Source organism: Somniosus microcephalus, chromosome 19, assembly GCF_052327205.1.
Source record: "Somniosus microcephalus isolate GS21.2 chromosome 19, FLI_Smic_1.0, whole genome shotgun sequence".
Classification (NCBI taxonomy): Eukaryota; Metazoa; Chordata; class Chondrichthyes; order Squaliformes; family Somniosidae; genus Somniosus; species Somniosus microcephalus.
In genome coordinates this window covers 5,302,564-5,321,670 of record NC_141005.1, presented here as the reverse complement: position 1 = coordinate 5,321,670, position 19,107 = coordinate 5,302,564, and positions in this window count along the sequence as shown.

Below are 19,107 nucleotides of genomic sequence, written 5' to 3'. Positions count from 1 at the left end.
GGGCTTCCCTTAACTGGAGGATCTGCTGAACTAACCCCGGACTGGACGCTTCACAACATGCAGCACACCTCAAAAGGCAAGAAGGACCTTCTTAAACATCGGCGAGGCTCGGATTCCGCCTCTGGGAGGAGCTAGGTGAAGAGCATTTGATAGTCATTTTGCCAAAGTCTGAATTTTATACAAGGCTGAACAACCTTACACCTTATTAATGGCTAAAGTTCAAAGGGAAGGAAGTAGTGGCTTCTGTTTGCTGTAGATAGCTTTTAAGTTGGAAAGAATAGTAGTTTTCTTAGACAAGGCTCCCGCGGAAATCCATTATTGCTACTGGCTTTCTAAAATAAAACCCCACAAGCACACTGAAACTTTCAATTACAATTCCAACTATTCTTTACATTTTATCTTCTAATTATCAGTGGAGTTTCAACCCTTTCAATACCTTTGGAGAACTTTTTCCACTTGTAAGAATATTAAACGAAATGTCAAGCATTCCTATAACTATATTCACAACAAACAGGTGAAAAAGGAAATGCTGGGATCTTCGAAAGGCCCCAAATGTGAGAAATACCAAGTGACCAAGGGATAGCAAACCTCCTCAATGAACTGCTCTTCGACCTGTACACTGAGGGGACCATGGATAGTCTTCCCAGCACTGAAGATACATTTCCAGAAGTGCGAGGGAGAAAATACTAAAAACAAATATAGAAATTTCAGTTAAGGCAATTACTGCTAGGCTGAAAGAAATTTAAGAAAAACAAGACCCAAAGCCTGAATGGATTTCAAACAAGGGAACTTAAAGAAGTGGCTGGCGAAATCAATCATGTCTTTGCCACTATCTCTTGAAAGTAATTAGCGTGCACCGATCTTTAAAGAGGGGCATAAGGATGACCCAGGAGACTACAGGCCAGCGAGACCAACATCTAGCAAACATAGAAACATAGAAGATAGGAGCAGGAGTAGGCCATTCGGCCCCTCGAGCCTGCTCCGCCATTCAATGAGATCATGGCTGATCATCCAAATTCAGTACCTCGTTCCTGCCTTCTCTCCATATCCCTTGATCCCTTTAGCCTTAAGAAATATATCCAACTCCTTCTTGAATATATTTAATGAATTGGCCTCTACTGCCTTCTGTGGTAGAGAATTCCACAGGTTCACCACTCGCTGGGTGAAGAAATTCCTCCTCATCTCTGTCGTAAATGGCTTACCCCTTATCCTTAGACTGTGACCCCTGGTTCTGGACGGCAGCACGGTGGCATAGTGGTTAGCACTGTTGCCTCACAGCGCCAGGGACCCGGGTTCGAATTCGTCCTCGGGCGACTGTCTGTGTGGAGTTTGCACATTCTCCCCGTGTTTGCGTGGGTTTCCTCCGGGTGCTCCGGTTTCCTCCCACAGTCCAAAGATGTGCGGGTTAGGTTGATTGGCTATGATAAATTGACCCTTAGTGTTCGGGGGATTAAATACGTGGGGTTATGGGGATAGGGTGGGATATGTGTCGGTGCAGGCTCGATGGGCCGAAATGGCCTCTATCTGCACTGTGGGGTTTCTGTGTGTGGACTCCCCGACCATCGGGAACATTCTTCCTGTATCTAGTCTGTCATCAAATGAGCAATTTGCTACCACCATGTGAAATGTCCTGAATTAGTCAACACATGCGGCCATTTTTCAAATTTCTCTATGCTCCAAATGCTTCCGTTTATCTTTTGTAGCACTTGAAAGAAAGAACTTGCATTTATATATCATCATTCACATCCACAGGACATCCCAAAGCACTTAACAGCCAGTAAAGTGCAGTCGCTGTTGCAGTGTAAGCAAACATTGCAGCTAACTTGTGCACAGCAAGATCCCACCAACAGCAATGAGATAAATGACCCTATAATTTGTTTTAGTGATGTTGGTTGAGGCACAAATGTCAACCAGCACATCAGGCGAACACCTCTGCTCTTCAAATAATGCCATGGGAACTTTTACATCCACCTTAGAGGGCAGACAGGGACTCGGTTTAACGTCTCATTCAAAGTTGGCACCTCTGACAGTGCAGCATGCCCTCAATCCGGCACTGGGAGTGTCAGCCTGGATTATGGACTCAAGTCTCTGGAGTGGGGCTTGAACCCTTGACCTTCAGACTCAGGTGAGAGTGCTGCCCATTGAGCTAAAGCCCACACCCTTTATATAATAATTTTAGAATTACAACTTTCCTTTTTACACTATTACTGTACAGAGTAGCAACAACAACTTGCATTTATATAGCGCTTTTAACTTAGTAAAATGTCCCAAGGCACTTTACAGGAGCATTATCAAACAACATTTCCGGTCCACATTCTCATTTTACTTGTTGCCATCCGTCCATTATTGTGTCTTTGATGATCTCAAGTTTCTCATCCGCAGCTCTCTTAATTCTGATTAATTTCATCATCAGTTGGATACCAACAAAGCCATGACAACCATGTCAAAATAAACTTGAATATCCTCATCAGCTTATTCATTGGCTTCTGCGTCCTGGCGCACTCTCTAGTTGGTGCAGCAGTAATGTATGTAAATTAATGGGAACGGTAGCATAGTGGTAACATCACTGGGCTAGTAATCCAGAGGCCTGGACTAATGATCCCGAGACATGAATTCAAATCCGACTATGACAGCTGGAGAATTTAAATTCAGTTAATTAAATAAATCTGGAATAAAAAGCTAGTTTCAGTAATGGTGACCATAGAACTATCGGATTGTTGTAACAACCCATCTGGTTCACTAATGTCCTTCAGGGAAGGAAATCTGCAGTCCTTACCTGGTCTGGCCTGTATGTGACTCCAGACCCACAGCAATCTGGTTGACTCTTGACTGCTCTCTGAAATGGCCTAGCAAGCCACACAGTTGTAACAAACCGCTACAAAACACAATAATAAGAATGAAACCGGACAGACCACCCAGCATCGACCTTGGACACGGCAATGGCAACGGCACACCCAGCCCAGTCGACCCTGCAAAGTCCTCCTCACCAACATCTGGGGACTTTTGCCAAAATTGGGAGAGCTGTCCCACAGACTAGTCAAGCCTGACATAGTCATATTCACAGAATCATACCTTTCAGCCAATGTCCCAAACTCCTCCATCACCATCCCTGGGTATGTCCTGTCCCACCGGCAGGACAGACCCACCAGGGGTGGCGGCACAGTGGTATACAGTCGGGAAGGAGTGGCCCTGGGAGTCCTCAACATTGACTCCAGGTCAAGCATGGGCAAGGAAACCTCCTGTTGATTACCACTTACCGCCCTCCCTCAGCTCCTCCATGTTGAAAACCACTTCGAAGAAGCACTGAGAGTAGCAAGGGCACAGAATGCCCTCTGGATGGGGCAACTTCAATGTCCATCACCAAGAGTGGCTCAGTAGCACCACAGCTGGCCGAGTCCTGAAGGACATATCTGCTAGTTTGGGCCTGTGAGAGGTGGAGTTTGCACATTCTCCCTGTGTCTGCGTGGGTTTCCTCCGGGTGCTCCGGTTTCCTCCCACAGTCCAAAGATGTGCAGGTTAGGTTGATTTGGCTATGATAAATTGACCCTTAGTGTTAGGGGATTAAATACGTGGGGTTACGGGGATAGGGTGGGATATGTGTCGGTGCAGGCTCGATGGGCCGAAATGGCCTCTATCTGCACTGTAGATTCTGTAGATTCTGTAGATAGGAGCAGGAGTAGGCCATTTGGCCCCTTGAACCTGTTCTGCCATTTAATGAGATCATGGCTGATCATCCAAATTCAGTACCCTGTCCCTGCTTTCTCCCCATATCCCTTGATGCCTTAAGAAATATATATCTAACTCCTTCTCGAATATATTTAATAATTTGGCCTCAACTGCCTTCTGTGGTAGAGAATTCCACAGGTTCACCACTCTCTGGGTGAAGAAATTCCTCCTCATCTCAGTCCTAAATGGCTTACCCCTTATCCTTAGACTGTGACCCCTGGTTCTGGACTCCCCCGTCATCGGGAACATCCTTCCTGCATCTAGTCTGTCTAGTCCTGTTAGAATTTTATAAGTTTCAATGAGATCCCCTCTCATTCTTCTAAACTCTAGCGAATATAAGCCTAATCGACCTGATCTCTCTTCATACGTCATTCCTGCCATCCCAGGTATCAGTCTGGTGAATCTTCGCTGCACTCCCTCCATGGCAAGAACATTCTTCCTCAGATAAGGCGAACAAAACTGCATACAATACTCAAGGTGTGGTCTCACCAAGGCCCTGTACAACTGCAGCAAGACATCCTTGCTCCTGTACTCGAATCCTCTCGCTATGAAGGCCAACATACCATTTGCCTTCTTAACCGCCTGCTGCACCTGCATACTTACCTTCAGCGAGTGGTGCACAAGGACGCCCAGGTCTCGTTGCACTTCCCCTTTTCCCAATCTATTGCCGTTCAGATAATAATCTGTCTTCCTGTTTTTGCCACCGAAGTGGATAACCTCGCATTTTTCCACATTATACTGCATCTGCCATGCATCTGCCCAATCACCCAACCTGTCCAAATCATACTGGAGTTTCTCTGCATCCTCCTCACAGCACACACGCCACCCAACTTTGCACGCCAATCTCTTATGTGGGACCTTATCGAAAGCCTTCTGAAAGTCCAAATACACCACATCCACTGGTTCTCCCTTATCTATTCTACCAGTTACATCCTCAAAAAATTCCAGTAGATTAGTTAAGCATGATTTAACTTTTGTAAATCCATGTTGACTTTGTCCGATCCTGTCACTGTTTTCCAAGTGCTCTGCTATTACATCTTTTATAATGGGCTCTAGCATGGTCCGGCATATCCCTCACTCTACCATTACCATCAAGCCAGGGGACCGACCCTGGTTCAATAAGGAGTGTAGAAGAGCAGCACCAGGCATACATATAAAAATCAGGTGCCAACCTGGGGAAGCTGCAACACAAGACTTACATGCATGCCAAAAAGCAGAAGCAGCATGCTATAGACAGTGCTAAGTGATCCCACAATCAACGGATCAGATCAAAGCTCTGCAGTCCTGGCACATCCAATCGTGAATGGTGGTGAACCATTAAACAACTAACGGGAGGAGGAGGCTCCATGAATATCCCCATCCTCAATGATGGTGGAGCCCAGCATGTGAGTGCAAAAGACAAGGCTGAAGCATTTGCAACCATCTTCAGCCAGAAGTGCCGAATGAATGATCCATTTCGGCCTCCTCCTGAGGTCTCCATCACAGAAGCCAGTCTTCAGCCAATTCGCTTCACTCTACGTGATCTCAAGAAACGGCTGAGCGCACTGGATACAACAAAGGCTATGGGCCCCGACAACATCCCGGCTATCGTGCTGAAGACTTGTGCTCCAGAACTAGCCGCGCCTCTAGCCAAGCTGTTCCAGTACAGCTACAACACTGGCATCTATCCGACAATGTGGAAAACTGCCCAGGTATGTCCTGTCCACAAAAAGCAGGATAAATCCCATCCAGCCAATCCTGACTTAGAAGTATATCGGCGATCCTTCATCGTCGCTGGGTCAAAAACCTGGAACTTTCTACCTAACAGCACTGTGGGAGCACCTTCACCACACGGACTGCAGCGATTCAAGAAGGCGGCTCATCACTGCCCACTAAAGGGCAATTAGGGATGGGCAATAAATGCTGGCCTTGCCAGCGATGCCCATATCCCATAAATGAATTTTTAAAAACTGGAATTTCCTACCCTTTGATCCAGTCATACACGATGTATCTGAATGTTTGATATATCTGTTTCAACTTGGAGTTATTTTGGAGTAATTTTACACCCAAATATAAGTGTGTGACACCACAGTATTGCAGGCTGAAATTCATTCTCTGTATTTCTCATGGACAATCATTCTGAGATTTCACAAATAGTGTAGTTGGAGATTTGTGGTGCATTTCAACAGTAACGGTCCAGCCATGAGCAAGCCGGTTGAATCTTTCACAAGCTGCAATAGTGCTTAACAGTTCTTTATCAATTTGAGCAATATCTTCTGTCCACATTAGTCAGTCACCAATTATTATATCTTTCCAGTGTCACAGCTTCTAATGCTTTTGGTGATGCATCCACTGAAATTGTTATTGCACCGTAGAAATTCGAATCAGGTTCCTGCATGAGTAGCCTCTTTATTCTTTCTCGGGATATGGGCGTCACTAGCCGCAAGAATGTGGTGGTGCGTCTTCTCCTTAAGCCGCAGCAGTCTATGTAGTGAATGCTCCCACAATGCTGTTAGGTAGGGAGCTCCAGGATATTGACCCAGTGACGATTAAGGAATAATTATATATGTCCAAGTTGGGATGGTGTGTGAATTGGAGGGGAACTTGGAGGTGATGGTGTTGCATGACGTTGTTCCTCTTGTCCTTCTCAGTGCTTAAAGTGTCAGCCTTGGAGCACATAATCCAGGCTGACACCCCAGCGCAGTACTGAGGGAGTGCTGCACTGTCGGAGGGGCAGTACTGAGGGAGCGCTGCACTGTCGGAGGGGCAGTACTGAGGGAGTGCTGCACTGTCGGAGGGTCAGTACTGAGGGAGCGCTGCACTGTTGGAGGGGCAGTACTGAGGGAGTGCTGCAGTGTCGGAGGGGCAGTACTGAGGGAGTGCTGCACTGTCGGAGGGGCAGTACTGAGGGAGCGCTGCACTGTCGGAGGGGCAGTACTGAGGGAGTGCCGCGCTGTCGGAGGGGCAGTACTGAGGGAGGGCTACACTGTCGGAGGGGCAGTACTGAGGGAGCGCTGCACTGTCAGAGGGGCAGTACTGAGGGAGGGCCGCACTGTCAGAGGGGCAGTACTGAGGGAGCACTGCACTTTCGGAGGGGCAGTACTGAGGGAGGGCTGCACTGTCAGAGGGGCAGTACTGAGGGAGCACTGCACTGTCGGAGGGGCAATACTGATGGTGGGCCGCACTGTCAGAGGGGCAGTACTGAGGGAGCACTGCACTGTCGGAGGGGCAGTACTGAGGGAGGGCTGCACTGTTGGAGGGGCAGTACTGAGGGAGGGCTACACTGTCAGAGGGGCAGTACTGAGGGAGGGCTGCACTGTCGGAGGGGCAGTACTGAGGGAGGGCCGCACTGTCAGGGGGGCAGTACTGAGGGAGCACTGCACTGTCGGATGGGCAGTACTGAGGGAGGGCCGCACTGCCAGAGGGGCAGTACTGAGGGAGCACTGCACTGTCGGAGGGGCAGTACTGAGGGAGGGCTGCACTGTCAGAGGGGCAGTACTGAGGGAGGGCTGCACTGTCGGAGGGGCAATACTGAGGGAGGGCTGCACTGTCGGAGGGGCAGTACTGAGGGAGGGCTGCACTGTCGGAGGGGCAGTACTGAGGGAGGGCTGCACTGTCGGAGGGGCAATACTGAGGGAGGGCCGCACTGTCAGAGGGGCAGTACTGAGGGAGCACTGCACTGTCGGAGGGGCAGTACTGAGGGAGGGCTGCACTGTCGGAGGGGCAGTACTGAGGGAGGGCTGCACTGTCAGAGGGGCAGTACTGAGGGAGGGCTGCACTGTCGGAGGGGCAGTACTGAGGGAGGGCTGCACTGTCAGAGGGGCAGTACTGAGGGAGCACTGCACTGTCAGAGGGGCAGTACTGAGGGAGGGCTGCACTGTCGGAGGGGCAGTACTGAGGGAGGGCTGCACTGTCAGAGGGGCAGTACTGAGGGAGGGCTGCACTGTCGGAGGGGCAATACTGAGGGAGGGCTGCACTGTCGGAGGGGCAATACTGAGGGAGTCCGCACTGTCAGAGGGGCAGTACTGAGGGAGGGCTGCACTGTCGGAGGGGCAATACTGAGGGAGCACTGCACTGTCGGAGGGGCAGTACTGAGGGAGGGCTGCACTGTCGGAGGGGCAATACTGAGGGAGCACTGCACTGTCAGAGGGGCAGTACTGAGGGAGGGCTGCACTGTCGGAGGGGCAATACTGAGGGAGCACTGCACTGTCAGAGGGGCAGTACTGAGGGTGGGCTGCACTGTCGGAGGGGCAATACTGAGGGAGCGCTGCACTGTTGGAGGGGCAATACTGAGGGAGTGCAGCACTGTCAGAGGGGCAGTACTGAGGGAGTGCCGCACTGTCGGTGGGGCAGTACTGAGGGAGCAGTGCACTGAGGGAGTGCGACACTGTCAGAGGGGCAGTACTGAGGGAGTGCCGCACTGTCGGAGGGTCAGTACTGTGAGAGAGCTGCACTGTCGGATGGTCAAAACTGAGGGAGTGCTGCACTGGCGGAGGGGCAGTACTGAGGGAATGCTGCACTGTCGGAGGGCAGTACTGAGGGAGAGCTGCACTGTTGGAGGGCAGTACTGAGGGAGTGCTGCACTGTCGGAGGGCAGTACTGAGGGAGAGCTGCACTGTTGGAGGGTCAATACTGAGGGAGTGCTGCACTGTTGGAGGGCAGTACTGAGGGAGTGCTGCACTGTCGGAGGGCAGTACTGAGGGAGAGCTGCACTGTTGGAGGGTCAATACTGAGGGAGTGCTGCACTGGCGGAGGGGCAGTACTGAGGGAATGCTGCACTGATGCAGGTGCTGTCTTTCGGATGAGATGTTAAACCGAAGCGCCATCTGACGTTCTCCCCAGTGTCCTGGGCCAATACTGATCCCTCAACCAACATCACTAAAACAGATTCTCTGGTCATTACCGCATTGCTGTTTGTAGGACTTTGCTGTGCACAAATCGGTTGCCACATTTCCCTACAACAGTGACTACAGTTCAAAATTACTTTGAAATGCTGTGAACCGCTTTGGAATATCCTAAAGACATAAAAGGCACTATATAAATGTAATTCCTTTCTATCTTATAAATCGTAAGGCAGGGAAGTACTGTGAAAGTAACCGTGGCGCATTTCTGCAGTGCATCCTGCAGATAGTACACACTGCAGCCTGAACGTGGAGGGAGTGGATATTGGGTTCAGTGGTAAGGGTACTGATCAAGCAAGCTGCTCTGTCCTGGATGGTGTGAAGCCTCTTGAGTGTTGTTATGGCTACACTCATCCAGGTGAGTGGTGAGTATCCCATCATACTCCTGACTTAAGCTTTGTAGTTGACGGATAAGCTTTGAGGGCTCAGGAGGTGAGTCACTTGTTGCCTCTGCCATGCTGTTGTAGCCACAGTGTTGATGTGACTCGGCCAGTTAAGTTTCTGGCCAATGGTGATTCCCAAGCTGTTGATGGTAGGGGACTCGGTGATGGTGGTGCCATTGCAGGTCAGGGGAAATAGCTGTGCCTTCTCTTGTTTGAGATGGTCATTACTCGGCACTTATGTGGGGTGAATGCCATGTGCCATTTGTCACCCCAAGCCAAGGTATTACCCAGGGTCCCTTCATCAATGGAAAAGAAAACCAGGCGAGGTGTAAAGGGGCTGGCAATTGGCCCCGAGTCCGTTTCACATGACTGGTGAAGACCGATTTCACCCCCAGCACCTTCACTAGTGATGAACAAATGTAAACTTAGCCACTGCCAATACACATCTGTCTTCATGAATTATATAGAATGTACAGCACAGAAACAGGCCATTCAGCTCAACTGGTCCATGCGGGTGTTTATGCTCCACACGGGCCTCCTCCCACCCTCTTCACCTCACCCTATCAGCATATCCTTCTATTCCCTTCTCCCTCATGTGCTTATCTAGCTTCCCCTTAAATGGAACCAGGCGAGTGCAGTCCCACCCAGCTGGACGACGGTGGAGAGGTGGTGGAGAAGGATGGAGAGATCAACCGTGTCAAAGGCTGCAGACAAGTCAAGAAGGACGAGGAGGAATAGTTTACCTTTGTCGCAGTCACAAAGGATGTCATTTGTGACTTTGATGAGAGCCGTTTTGGTACTGTGGCAAGGGCGGAAACTGATTGGAGGGATTCAAACATGGAATTGCGGAAAAGATGGGCACGGATTTGGGAGGCAACAACACGTTCAAGTACTTTGGAGAGGAAAGGGATGTTGGAGATGGGGTGATAGTTTGCAAGGATGGAGGGATCAAGGGTTGTATTTTTGAGGAGCTGGGTGATGACGGCAGATTTGAGGGAGAGGGGGACGGTACCTGAGGAGAGAGAACCATTAACAATGTCAGCTAACGTGGGAGCCAGCAAAGGAAGTTGGGTGGTCAGCAGTTTGGTGGGAATAGGGTCGAGGGAGCAGGAGGTGGGTCTCATGGACAAGATGAGCGCAGAGAGGTCATGAGGGGAGATCGGAGAGAAATTGACAAGAAGGAATGTGGATAGGTTGGAACTTGCTTAACCAATGTGAGTTGCCAAAACCTGACGATGCATCTGTTATGATTTTGGAGTTTGACGTTAGATATTTTCTTTTCTTCCTCCAACACAAGCCTGCCCCCTGACACTCGCAGTGCAGTACTGAGGGAGCGCCGCACTGTGGGGGGGCCAGTACTGAGGGAGCGCCGCACTGTGGGGGGGCCAGTACTGAGGGAGCGCCGCACTGTGGGGGGGCCAGTACTGAGGGAGCGCCGCACTGTGGGGGGGCCAGTACTGAGGGAGCGCCGCACTGTGGGGGGGCCAGTACTGAGGGAGCGCCGCACTGTCGGAGGGGCAGTACTGAGGGAGCGCCGCACTGTGGGGGGGCCAGTACTGAGGGAGCGCCGCACTGTGGGGGGGCCAGTACTGAGGGAGCGCCGCACTGTGGGGGGGGCCAGTACTGAGGGAGCGCCGCACTGTCGGAGGGGCAGTACTGAGAGAGCGCCGCACTGTGGGGGGGCCAGTACTGAGGGAGCGCCGCACTGTGGGGGGGCCAGTACTGAGGGAGCGCCGCACTGTGGGGGGGCCAGTACTGAGGGAGCGCCGCACTGTCGGAGGGGCAGTACTGAGGGAGCGCCGCACTGTCGGAGGGGCAGTACTGAGGGAGTGCGGCACTGTCGGAGGGGCAGTACTGAGGGAGTGCCGCACTGTCGGAGGGGCAGTACTGAGGGAGTGCCGCACTGTCGGAGGGGCAGTACTGAGGGAGTGCCGCACTGTCGGAGGGGCAGTACTGAGGGAGCGCCGCACTGTCGGAGGGGCAGTACTGAGGGAGCGCCGCACTGTCGGAGGGTCAGTACTGAGGGAGTGCCGCACTGTCGGAGGGGCAGTACTGAGGGAGCGCCGCACTGTCGGAGGGGCAGTACTGAGGGAGCGCCGCACTGTCGGAGGGGCAGTACTGAGGGAGCGCCGCACTGTCGGAGGGGCAGTACTGAGGGAGCGCCGCACTGTCGGAGGGGCAGTACTGAGGGAGCACCGCACTGTGGGAGGGCCAGTACTGAGGGAGCGCCGCACTGTCGGAGGGGCAGTACTGAGGGAGCGCCGCACTGTCGGAGGGGCAGTACTGAGGGAGCGCCGCACTGTCGGAGGGGCAGTACTGAGGGAGCGCCGCACTGTCGGAGGGGCAGTACTGAGGGAGTGCCGCACTGTCGGAGGGGCAGTACTGAGGGAGTGCCGCACTGTCGGAGGGGCAGTACTGAGGGAGCGCCGCACTGTCGGAGGGGCAGTACTGAGGGAGTGCCGCACTGTCGGAGGGGCAGTACTGAGGGAGCGCCGCACTGTCGGAGGGGCAGTACTGAGGGAGCGCCGCACTGTCGGAGGGTCAGTACTGAGGGAGCGCTGCACTGTCGGAGGGGCAGTACTGAGGGAGTGCTGCACTGTCGGAGGTGCCATCTTTCGGATCAGACGTTAAACCGAGGCCCCGTCTGTCCTCTCAGGTGGACGGAAAAGATCCCACGGCACTATTCAAAAAAGAGCAGGGGGAGTTCTCCAGGGTGTCCTGGCTAATATTTATTCCTCAATCAACATCACTGAAAAGACAGATTGTGCGGTCATTATCACATTGCTGTTTGTGGGAGCTTGCTGTGCGCAAATTGGCTGCCGCATTTCCTACATTATGACAGTGACTACACTTCAAAAAGTACTTCATTGGTTGTAAAGCGCTTTGGGACGTCCTGAGGTGGAGAAAGGAGCTCTAGAAATGCAAACCTTTCTTTTCTCTTGTGACCCAGACTGTGTGCTTACCTGCGCAATATCTAGGTGTCAAGTCTCAAATTACTCATATACTGCATCCCAAAATGTTAACTTCTACCTGGTCATTATCATTTCCCCAGGGGAAGAGCTGCCATGCCTTTCTCTGAAAGCTCATGAACCAGGTGTTAATGAGCAACCAGGTTTCACAAAACAATATTGTAGCAATTTCCTCTTCGTTTTTTTTGGATGGAAAATGGAGCAACATAGACAAAGAAAAGAAATTGCCACTTTCAGCTTATCTGCCATCTCTACTCTCACTGCCGTTAAACAACAGTGAAAACCGTCATCCCAGATAGTGATCATGAGCGGGAACTCAGGCTGATTTTCCTAGGCCAAGGGTGCTGAGGTCAACTGTGGCAACCCTAACATTGCCCAGCCTCTCATTATAGCAACATAATACTTACAGTACTGGTGAGGAGATTGCATGTAAAGTGCGACCGCTCTTTGCTTTTAAAACATGGCTTGGCCACAGCCTGGCTCCGTACATCAGTCGAGAACCAGGCCTCAGGCCAGCTTGCCTGGTTATACGTTCTCCCTATTTCCCCGCCCCCCACCCCACCCCGCCCCGCCCTGCTCCCCCCCACCCCCCCCACCCTGCTCCCCACACCCCCCCGCCCTGCTCCCCACACCCCCCCGCCCTGCTCCCCACACCCCCCCGCCCTGCTCCCCACCCCCCCCGCCCTGCTCCCCCCCACCCCCCCCGCCCTGCTCCCCACCCCCCCGCCCTGCTCCCCACACCCCCCCGCCCTGCTCCCCCCCACCCCCCCCGCCCTGCTCCCCACACCCCCCCGCCCTGCTCCCCACACCCCCCCGCCCTGCTCCCCACCCCCCCGCCCTGCTCCCCACACCCCCCCGCCCTGCTCCCCACCCCCCCGCCCTGCTCCCCACCCCCCACCCTGCTCCCCACCCCCACACCCCCCCGCCCTGCTCCCCACACCCCCCCGCCCTGCTCCCCACCCCCCCGCCCTGCTCCCCACCCCCCACCCTGCTCCCCACCCCCCCCTGCTCCCCACCCCCACACCCCCCCCGCCCTGCTCCCCACACCCCCCCGCCCTGCTCCCCACCCCCCCGCCCTGCTCCCCACCCCCCCCTGCCCTGCTCCCCTGGCACTACCAGTGCACCTGACTGCATATTCAGCCCTATAATATGTTTTCTATTCAGCTGCCTAATTTAGTGGCAATAATTAGCTTTCTGTCCTTGGTGTAGATCTTCAGCACTCACACCCACAAGCCACTTCTTCCAAACAGCAACTTAGCAGTTGTACACAAGAGGCGGTAACTGTGAGCTGCCTTGTACCCCCAGTGTTCCTACTCGCCCACCCATGAATTCAGCAGGCATTCTTTGTAACGTCAAGGGTAACGTCTACCTTAGGTATTGGAAGAAAAATGAGTGAAGGTGCACATGTACGAGAAGAAACAGGAGACATTGTATGAAAGAGCAGAACTCACTCAGCACATCCGGGGTTAGCACCATTGGACTCAGTGTTAGGAAACTCTTTCTAACTTGCTGCTAGGAAAGAAAAAGAAAAAAATACTTCCATTTCTATGGCACCTTTCACCACCTCAGGAGCGCTTTACAGCCAATGAAGTACTTTTGGAGTGTGGTCACTGTTGTAATGTAGGAAACGCGGCAGCCAATTTGCACACAGCAAGCTCCCACAAACAGCAATGTGATAATGACCAGATCATCTGTTTTAGTGATGTTGGTTGAGGGATAAACGTTGACCAGGACACTGGGGAGAACTCCCCTGCTCTTCTGCGAAATAGTGCCATGAGATCTTTTACATCCACCTGAGAGAGTTTAACATCTCATCCAAGAGATGGCACCTCCGACAATGCAGCACTACCTCAGTACTGCACTGGGAGTGTCGGCCTAGATTTTTGTGCTCAAGTCTCTGGCGTGGGACTTGAACCCACAATGTTCTGACTCCGAGGTGAGGGTGCTGCCAACTAAGCCACGGCTGACATGTGATATGTGATAACAGGTCTCCCCTCTTCACTGCGATAGGAAGAATACCATGGCCCAAACTTTCATTCGTTCACCCTGCGGCGCAGTGAGTCAACGCACCAGGCCACTCAGCAACCCCGGGGCTTGCAGCTCTTCAGCTTCTCATTTAATGGGGAAAGGCTATCACCTAAGTTAATTAATGCGTGAAACATAAACTGGGTCTAGTCAGTGTTAGGACTCTCTAAGTTGGGAATGGCAGTGCCAGCGTGCCATTACCAAGCAGGAAGATCCCAGGTTTGAGCTGAATTTGCTGATCTCAGTCTGGACTGAGATGACCTCGTTAAGCGCCCATTTAAAAGAGGCAATGCATTGTATGTTGCTTCAACCATTTTGGAGACTGCGTACTTGTAGGGAAGTGCCGTTATCAGCTGCAGAACTTTGTCTTGTTGCCATCCAATGAATGCCACGTTGACAAGTTAATTTTCCCCCAAGTCAACTTTCCACCTTCACCTTCCTTCGGTTTTTCAAATTCCTTCAATTCCCATCTTTTGCTGGGCACCTGCTTCATTTGAAATCAATGACACATAAATACGCCACACAATATTCTAATAGTGATTAACGCTGTGTGATGCGTGACTGTTGCTGTTCTCCTAAGTGATTCCTTTATAGAGGGAGTAGGTGTGCTGGTTGGCTGCAGGGTCTGCTGGGACTCTGCTGGCCCTAGAGCAGTGTTGTCCAATAGAAATCGCTAACTAGCTACAGGTGTTGCTACACCATTTAAGCCACACGCACTAATTTTAGTAGAAAATGCCTCACACATCCAGGTAAATATACTTCACACGTGTATATTTACTTAACTAACATGCAGGGTGCAGAGGAGAGTTACTAGAATGGTAGCAGGGATGAGGGACTTTGGTTATGTGGGGAGACTGGAGAAGCTGGGATTGTTCTCCTTAAATCAGTGAAGGTTAAGAGATTTAATAGAGGTGTTCAAAATCATAAAGGGTTTTGATAGAGTAAATAAGGAGAAACTGTTTCCAGTGGCAGGAGGGTTGGGTAACTAGAGGACACAGATTTGATCATTGGCAAATGAACCTGAGGTGAGATGAGGAGAATTTTTTTTTAATAGTTGTTATGATCTAGAATGCACTGCCTGAAAGGGTGGTGGAGGCTTTCAAAAGAGAATTGGATATATACTTGAAAAGGAAATATGGGGAACGAGCAGGGCAGTGGGACTAATTGGATACCTATTTCAAAGAGCCGGCACAGGCACTTCTGTGCTGTAAGATTCTCTAATTCTCTGAACATCTCCCACCATTCAGTAACCAAGGGAGTAAAGCACTCACAATGATAAAAAAAACACACACACTCTGTTTTTCATCACACCATTTTACCAATAAACACACTAAAAGGTTAAAATTCACATTCATAGGGGGCGATTTTCCCACTGGAGGCGAAATGGAGGCGAGTTTCGGTTTGGGTGGGTTTGAAACCTGCCTCCACTGATAGTTTTCAAAAAATTGAGATTTTCCCATGATTGTCCACTTGATTTCAGAGGTGTGGGATGCCCTTGCTCAATTAGTGTTTTGGGACTGAAACCCACCTCTGTTGGCAGCACTTTTCCAGTCTGATTTTATGGCCTCTTGCTCCCTTGGCTCATTCCACAGGATTTCTGCCTATGCTGCACCACCTGCAACATATTTTGAGAAACCACTATGTCCAATTCCAAGGCAAGGGGCTCCCCGAGGCTCTCGAATTAAGTGCTGCAAATGTTGTTTGAGGAGGTGACAGCTAACATGGAGGTGCTCTTCTGCTCATCTGGGAGGACGAGGCCTGCCAAAGAAATCTCTGTGGGTACAGCTGGTAAGGGATATAACATCCAGATCTGTGTGCAGATTGGGAGAATGTTTATATGTATTGATGAAATTCCATCCCTGTTGGAAAGCATTAAACTAATTTGAAGCCAAAATGTTGGCGTCATGGCATCTGTTCTTTCGCCTTAGGTAGCTCCACATTGCGGCGTCCGCCACACTTGCGTTGTCAGGTTGGTGGCCTGAGTGAAAGGAGACCAGAGAGTCATGTCCATTGTCAATGATGTCCTAGGATGGAGCAAGGACATGTGACAACTTGGGCAACCTATGCAAATCTGGCCAGGATAAGTTCATCCCTTGCATCCCGGGCAGCCATGTGCTCGTGTGCTGCCACTGCCGCTGATCGATACACCGGCGCTCTGACCTCCTCCTGCTACTCCTCCTCCTCCTGCTCCTCCTCCTCCAGATCCTCCTCCTCAGCCTCCTCCACCTCCTCATCTGAGGAGGGCTGGAACTGAGCCACTTGCTCATCAGGAAGCTGCAAGCCATGACGCTGTGTGATGTTGTGCAGTGTACGGCAGACCACGACCATTCTGGAGACCTTGTATGGTGTATACTGCAGGGCTCCACCTGATCGGTCAAGGCATCGGAAGTGCATCTTCAACAACCCAATGGTTTGCTCGATGATGGACCTGGTCGAAGTGTGGCTGGCGTTGTAGCGCTCCTCAGCCTCGTTAGCTGGCCTCCTGATCGGCGTCATTAGCCACTTCTTCAGGGGGTAGCCTTTGTCACCAAGGAGCCAGCCGTTAAGTTGGTTTGGTGGATTGAAAAGCGGAGGAACACTAGAGTGCCGCAGGATGAATCATGGCAACTACCACAGAACTTGGCGCAAACATGCAAGAACTCCTTCTTGTGGTTACACACCAGCTGTACGTTGAGGGAGTCGAAGCCCTTTAGGTTGACAAAGATAGCTGGGTTGTGATGGGGTGCCCTAAGGGCCACATGTGTGCAGTCTATGACGCCCTGCACCACTGGCATGCCTGCCATATTTGCAAAGCCAACCGAATGGGCGGTTATACTTGATTGATCCCTTGTGAACTGGATGTAATTGTGGGCCTTAGCAAAAAGGGCATCGGTAACCTGCGTAATGCAACTGTGGGTGGACGACTGGGAGATGCTGCTGATGATCCCTGGAAGGAGCCTGAGGCAAAGAAGTTGAGTGCGGTGGTGACTTTGACAGCCACTGGTAAGGGGTGTCCACCCATTTCTCTGGGCACCAGGTCTTTCTGCAGCAGGCCGCAGATCTCTCGGACAACCTCTCGCGAAAGTCTCGGCCTCCTTTGGCACTGCTGCTCACTCATGTTGAGGTAGCTCATCCTTTGTCTGTAAACTCTCTGTCGGGGGTATCTCCTGCAGTGAGGTGCCTCGATGCGCTGGTGCCTTCTGCCATGTGCAGCATCAGGTGGCTGATCAGGAGGTTGGGGCTCCTGCTGGTGTTGCTCCTGAGCTGCCTGGTTCTGCTGCTGCCCTGGATGGTCCTCATCCTCATCTGAGGTCCATGGTGAAAGAAAACAAATGGTTCCCATGCTGCTTGCAGATGCCTCCTTTGGGGAAGCGCTCATTGCAAATGGGGAGAGGGTCTTCCAAGGAGGTCCCACAGTTGATGGAGTCAAGCTGCAGCACCTCCGACTTCGGAAGTCCTTCTAAAAGTGCTCAGAGACCTTTTAAAGCCAAGGTCTGGCACCTGCAAGTAATCCTTGCTGCGATAAACGATGTCTTGTTAGACCTGCAGTTGTGAGAAGACCACCCACGAGTCAACCCGCCAGGTTTACCTGGCGTGGTTCAGGAGGTGCGTGGAGCACGCCGAAAACCTCGAAAAATCACAAGGACCTCTCAAAATAGGCTTAGAGTGGCCCTTAACGAATGGCCTTCTTCTGTGCCGTAAATTTCTATGATTCTATGGAGGCAATTTTCTGCCATCGGAGGAGGCGAGTTTGGAGGCGGGCAAGGCGGGAAAATCAGATTCAATGAGGGTGGGTTTGGAACCCGCCTCCGTGGGATTTTGCCGGTGCCGGTTTTGGAGGCCGGGAAACGGTCCCACCTCCAGCTGGCCATAGAGATACTTGTGATCATTAAATCTGTGGACATGCACTCCAAGGTCCCTCTGATCCTCTGCACTTCTCAATGTCCTACCATTTATTGTGTATTCCCTTGCCTTGTTAGCCCTCCCCAAATACATTACCTCACACTTCTCCGGATTGAATTCCATATGCCACTGTTCTGCCCACCTGACCAGTCCATTGATAACTTCCTGCAGTCTACAGCTTTCTTCTTCATTATCAACCACACAGCCAATTTTTGTATCATCTGCAAACTTCTTAATCATACTTCCTACATTCAAGTCCAAATCATTGATATATACCACAAAAAGCAAAGGACCCAGTACTGAGCCCTGCGGAGCCCCACTGGAAACAGCCTTCCAGTCACAAAAACACCCATCAACCATTACCCTTTGTTTCCTGCCTCTGAGCCAATTTTGGATCCAACATGCCATTTTGCCTTGGATCCCATGGGCTTTTACTTTCGTGACCAGTCTGCCATGCGGGACCTTATCAAAATCCTTGCTAAAATCCATATAGAAAAAAAGAAAGACTTGCATTTATATAGTGCCTTTCACAGCCACCGGACATCTCAAAGAGCTTTACAGCCAATGAAGTACTTTTGAAGTGCAGTCACTGTTGTAATGTGGGAAACACGGCAGCCATTTTGCACACAGCAAGCTCCCTCAAACAGCAATGTGATAATGATCAGATAATCTGTTTTTGTTATGTTGGTTGAGGGATAAATATTGGCCAGGACACCGGGGATAACTCCCCTACTCTTCGAAATAGTGCTGTGGGATCTTTTACGTCCACCTGAGAGAGCAGACGGGGCCGCGGTTTAACGTCTCATCCGAAAGACGGCACCTCCGACATTGCAGCACTCCCTCAGCACTGTACTGGAGTGTCAGCCTAGCTTTATGTGCTCAAGTCCCTGGAGTGGGACTTGAACCCACAACCTTCTGATTCAGAGGCAAGTGTGCTACCCACTGAGCCACATACATCAAACGCACTACCCTCATCGACCCTCCTTGTTACCTCCTCAAAAAATTCAATCAAGTTAGTCAAACACGCCCTTCCCTTAACAAATCCTTACTGACTGTCCCTGATTAATCTATGTCTTTCTAAATGAAGATTTATCCTGTCCCTCAGAATTTTTTCCAATAATTTTCCCACCACCGAGGTTAGGCTGACTGGCCTGTAATTACTTGGTCTATCCCTTTCTCCCTTTTTAAACACCGGTATCACATTAGCAGTCCTCCAGCACCACACCTGTAGCCTTACTTCTC